Genomic DNA, 5982 nt, shown 5'->3' on the forward strand with positions numbered 1-5982 from the left:
ATTAATTGGCTAGTTGTAAATAGCCCCAGGGCTATGGAACAAAGGATTATCCCGGATCTACACCGAGGTATTGACGGCGATTCTCAAATATCGCATAACAGAATGTGATACGATGGGATAGAATGCAATAGAAAGAAAGACAGGGAACGGGTTACCTACTCCTAACGGTCAACGCGAGACCTTTCATTTCATTCTGAATTCTTTCATTCAGAATGAATAAAATCTCCCCAAGTAGGATTCGAACCTACGACCAATCAGTTAACAGCCGACCGCTCTACCACTGAGCTACTGAGGAACAACGGGAAATTCGATCTCATAGAGTTCAATTCCCATTCTCAACCCATGACCAATATGAGCCCGAAGCTTCCTTCGTAACTCCCGGAACTTCTTCGTAGTGGCTTCGTTCCATGCCTCATTTCATAGGGAACCTCAAAGTGTCTCTATTTCATTATATTCCATCCATATCCCAATTCCATCCATATCTCAATTACATTCATTTAATATCCCTTTGGTTTCATTGACATAAGAGACGTCGTTTCTAGTCTATCTGTTTCTATTTCTATATATGGAAAGTTAAGAAATCATCATTTAATAATCGAGAAATTGCAATAGAAAAGAAAAAAGGGGGGTTTGTGATGATTTTGAAATATTTTCTACTAGGTAATCTATTATCCTTATGCATGAAGATAATAAATTCGGTCGTTGTGGTCGGACTCTATTATGGATTTCTGACCACATTCTCCATAGGGCCCTCTTATCTCTTCCTTCTCCGAGCTCGGGTTATGGAAGAAGGAACCGAGAAGGAGGTATCAGCAACAACGGGTTTTATTACGGGACAGCTCATGATGTTCATATCGATCTATTATGCGCCTCTCCATCTAGCATTGGGTAGACCTCATACAATAACTGTCCTAGTTCTACCATATCTTTTGTTTCATTTCTTCTAGAACAACCACAAAAACGTTTTTGATTATGGATCTACTACCAGAAACTCAATGCGTAATCTCAGCATTCAATGTGTATTCCTGAATAATATCATTTTTCAATTATTCAACCATTTCATTTTACCGAGTTCAACATTATCCAGATTAGTCAACATTTATATGTTTCGATGCAACAACAAGATGTTATTTGTAACAAGTAGTTTTGTTGGTTGGTTAATTGGTCACATTTTATTCATGAAATAGGTTGGATTGGTATTATTCTGGATACGGAAAAATAATTCTATTAGATCGAATAAGTACCTTGTGTCAGAATTGAGAAATTCTATGGCTCGAATCTTTAGTATTCTGTTATTTATCACCGGTGTCTACTATTTAGGCAGAATGCCGTCGCCTATTGTTACTATGAAACTAAAAGAAGAAACTTCCGAAACGGAAGAAAGGGGGGAAAGTGAGGGAGAAACAGATGTAGAAATCGAAAAAATTTCCGAAACGAAGGGGACTAAACAGGAAGAAGGATCCATCGAAGAAGACCCTTCCCCTTCCCTTTGTTCGGAAGAAAATTCGAAGTTAGAAATACTTAAACTTAAAGAAGATAAAGACCTCCTCTGGTTTGAAAAACCTCTTGTTACTCTTCTTTTCGACTATAAACGATGGAATCGTCCAGTGCGATATATAAAATGATCAATTTGAAGATGCTGTCCGAGACGAAATGTCACACTATTTTTTTTTTACATGTGAAAGTGATGGAAAAGAAAGAATCTCTTTTACATATCCACCTAGTTTGTCAATCTTTTTGGAAATGATAAAAGGAAAGATACTTTTGTCCACAACTGAAAAACCCTCTTTTGAAGAATTGTATAATAATTGGGTTTATACCAACAAAAAAAACAAACATAAACAACGCATTTTTCAATAGAATTGATGCTCTATAAAGGGGGTCTCTGAAACTGGATGTACTTGAAAAAAGGATTAGATTATGCAATGATAAGACTGAACAAGACTGCCTGCCTGAAAGGTATGATCCTTTTTTGAACGGAACCCGCCGTGGAAGCGAAAAAAAAAAGTATTTAAACTCAAGTTTGAAAATGAATGAGGCTTTCTCAGAAGAAGGTTGAATTTGGATAAATAAATTTCATAATATACTTCCCACAAACTACCAAGAATTTGAAGAAAAAAAGGAAAAATTTGAGAGAAAATACTTCCTTCCAGAAGAAGGAAAACTTAATTCATAAAATAGAACGAAATATTTATTTGATGCGGTTACACCCGATAGACATCATCAAAGAATTATAAAGGAATCCATTGGAATAAAAGAAATACGTAAAGAAGTTCCTCAATGGTCATACAAATTGATTACCAGTTTGGATCAACAAGATGGAACAATTTTAGAAGAAACGGATGAGGATCATGAAATTAGGTCAAGTAAGGCCAACCATGTAGTCATTTTTACAGATACCGAACGTACAAATAGTACAACGAATACTAATGATGAAGTAGAAGAAGTGTTTGTCCTACGTTATGCGCAAGAATCGGATTTTCGTCGAGATATAATCAAAGGTTCTATGCGCGCTCAAAGACGTAAAACAGGTATTTGGGAACCGTTTCAAACAAATATCCATTCCCCCCTTTTTTTGGACAGAATCTATAAAAAGTTTTTTTTTTTCTGTTGATACCTCCCGAATTTGGAATCTTCTTTTTAAGAATTGGATGATAAAAAGTACGGAATTAAAAAATTCCAGTTTTGAGGAAGAGACAAAAGAAAAGGATAAAAAAAGGAAGAAGAAAGGGGAGGAAAATGACCGGCTAGCAGTAGCGGAAAGCTGGGATACTGTTCTATTTGGTCAATCAATAAGGGGGTGCTTGTTAATAGCCCACTCGATTTTTAGAAAATATATTGGATTGCCTTCATTGATAATAGCTAAAAACGTCAGCCGTATCTTATTATTTCAACCCCGGAATGGAATGAGGATTGGAGAGAGTGGGGTAGAGAAATGCATGTTAAATGCACCTATAATGGTGTTCAATTATCCGAAATGGAATTTCCAAAAAATTGGTTAACAGAGGGTATTCAGATAAAGATCATATATCCTTTCTATCCGAAACCTTGGAACAGTTCTAAGAAACGATCTCATCATAAAAATCCAAGGGGAATAAAGGAAAATTCTTGCTTTTTGACAGTCTGGGGGATGGAAACTGAATTTCCTTTTGGTTCTCCTCGAAGACGACCTTCTTTTTTAAAACCCATTTTTAAAGACCTAGAAAAAACAATAACAAAAAAAAAAACACAAAGTTTTCTAGGTCTAAGAGTTTTAAAAGAAAAAACAAAAGGGTTTCTAAAGGACTCAAAAGAAAAAGAAAGCTGGACTCATAAAAAGGATTTTTTTCAAAAAAAAAGAATAAAAGAGCTTGGCAAAGTAAATCCAATTCTATTAGTTGGATTGAGAAAAGAATATGAATCGAGTGAAAATAAAAAAAATTCTCTCAAAGAAAATCAGATAGTTCATGAATCGTCAAGTCGAATTAGATCAATGTCTTGGACAAATTATACACTAACAGAAAAAAAAAAACAGAAGATCTGGCTGATAGGACAAGTACAATTAAGAATCAAATTGAAAAAATAATAAATGACAAGAAAAAAACGTTTCTAATTCCAGATAGAAATATTAATCCTAATGATACAAGTTGTAACGATAAAAGATTAGAAGCGCCAAAAAGCTTTTTGCAGATATTCCAAAGAAGAAGTGCTAGATTAATACGTAAACGACACTCTTTTTTAAACTTTTTGATTGAAAAGATATATATGGACACCCTTCTATATCTCATTAATATTCCCAGGATCAATGCACAATTTTCCCTAGACTTAAAAAAAGGATAGATTGATAAAAAAAGTTACAATGCTGAAATAAAGAAAGAAGAAGTTGAAGAAAAAAAAAATTCATGTAATTTCGACTAAAAAGAGGGCACTTTCAATTATTAGTAATAAGAATTTACATCATTTTTGTGCCCCAGTTGACTTGTCACAGGCATATGTATTTTACAAATTATCACAAACCCAAGTGATTAACAAATATCACATGAGATCTGTACTTCAATATAATGGAACGTCTTTTTTTCTTAAAGATAGAATAAAGAATTTTTTTGGAACACAAGGAATACTTTATTCTGAATCAAGACATAAAAAACTTAGCAATTTTGAAACGAATGGGTGGAAAAATTGGTTAAACAGTCATTATAACTATCAATATAATTTATCTAAGATTACATCGTCTCAATTAGCTCTACAAAAACAACGAAATGGAGTCAATCAAAGTCATACGATTTCAAACAAGGCATCAAGAAAATTGGATTCATATGAACAAAAAAATGTATTTCATTATAAGAAGCAAAATGCTTATGTAATGGATTCATTATCGAGTAAAACAAATTTTTTTAAAAAACAGTATGGATATGATCTTTTATCACAGAAATATATCAATTATAGAGAAGGGAAGGATTCATATATTTCTCTATCACCATTACAAGTAAAGGGAAGCCGAAAAATTCCCTATAACTACAACACAAATAAACCCCCAATTTTTTATATGCCGGCAGGCATATATATGAGTCATTATCTAGGAGAAGATTGTATTGTTGATACGGATAAAAAAATCAAACCAAGAAGAAAAAGAAGAATCAGACCAAGAAGAAAAAGAAGAATCAGACCAAGAAGATATTGGATCAGATCTATCAAACCAAGAAAAAGAAGTTAACGAGGATGACAGTGACTCATACATGAAAAAGAGTAGAAATCAAAATAAATGGAAGAGTACCACAGAATAGGAACTAGATTTTTTCCTGAAAAGATATTTTCTTTTTCAACTGAGATGGCATAGTTCTTTGGATCAAAGAATAATTAATAGTATCCAGATATATTGTCTCCTGCTTAGACTGAACAATCCAAAGCAAATTGCGATATCCTCTATTCAAAGAGGAGAAATGCGTTTGGATATATTGCTGATTCAAAAAGATCTAAATCTTACAGAATTGATAAACAAAGGAGTATTGATTATTGAACCTGTTCGCCTGTCTATACAAGGATATGGACTTTTTATTATGTATCAAACCATAGTTATTTCACTGGTCCATAATAGTAATCACCAAACTAATAGAAAAAACCAACTAAAAGAAAACGGTTATAATAATTCTTTTGATGAATCCATTAAAAGACATAGACATGAAAGGGTGCTTGAAAAGAGAGATGAAAAAAATTATGCTTTTGTTGTTCCTGAAAATATTTTAGCTCCTAGATGTCGTAGAGAATTGATAATTCAAATTTGTTTAAACTCGGAAAAAAGAAATGTTTTGGATAGAAAGAAAACATTTTACAATAAGAACAACATAAAGAACTGCGGTACTTTTTTGGAGGAGAGCAAGCATCTTGATAAAGATCCAAAGAATTTAGATAGAGATAGAAATAAATTAATGAAATGGAAATTTTTTCTTTGGCCAAATTATCGATTAGAATATTTAGCTTGTATGAATCGCTATTGGTTTGATACCAGTAATGGAAGTCGTTTCAGTATGTCAAGGATATATATGTATCCACGATTTACCATCAATTAATGGTAAATCTCCTTCCTATCTATAACGTGCCAGATATGGCATGATATTTGAAGGCAAACAAATGTACCCGCACATTTATCTTATATTTCTTTATATTCTGGTTTCCCGTATAGGATACTGATTCAATGACCTAAGAATCTTCTTCGGCTCAATTTTTCCCTTTCTTTTTTTGGGGGGGTTGAAGAACTCGACCAGCCTTTTGTATCTATATCCGAATGAAATTGCAAATTGGATTGATTCATTAAATTTGAAAGTAAAAGGTAGTATATGAAAAAATAAATTTTTTGTGTATACCAGAACCAGATTTTAAAAACCGATATTATTTTTACTGATCGATAAACTCCATTTTTTTATAAAATAAAAAAAGGAGAAGCGCTCTTTTTATGATAAAAAAATGCATTCATCTCAGTTATTTCGCAAGAAGAAAAAGAATAAA

The 5982-nt window shown here is 32.9% G+C and overlaps 1 non-coding gene and 1 pseudogene across 1 annotated transcript; one reads left to right on the plus strand and one right to left on the minus strand.

The window, feature by feature from the left end:
* Positions 1-223: 223 nt before the first annotated feature.
* On the minus strand, positions 224-295 carry TRNAN-GUU. Its single transcript has one exon. It is a non-coding gene; the product is annotated as a tRNA-Asn (tRNA).
* Positions 296-4543: 4248 nt separating this feature from the next.
* On the plus strand, positions 4544-5566 carry LOC113359794 (annotated as a pseudogene).
* Positions 5567-5982: the final 416 nt, after the last annotated feature.

This window comes from Papaver somniferum, chromosome 1 (genome assembly GCF_003573695.1).
Source record: "Papaver somniferum cultivar HN1 chromosome 1, ASM357369v1, whole genome shotgun sequence".
Classification (NCBI taxonomy): Eukaryota; Viridiplantae; Streptophyta; class Magnoliopsida; order Ranunculales; family Papaveraceae; genus Papaver; species Papaver somniferum.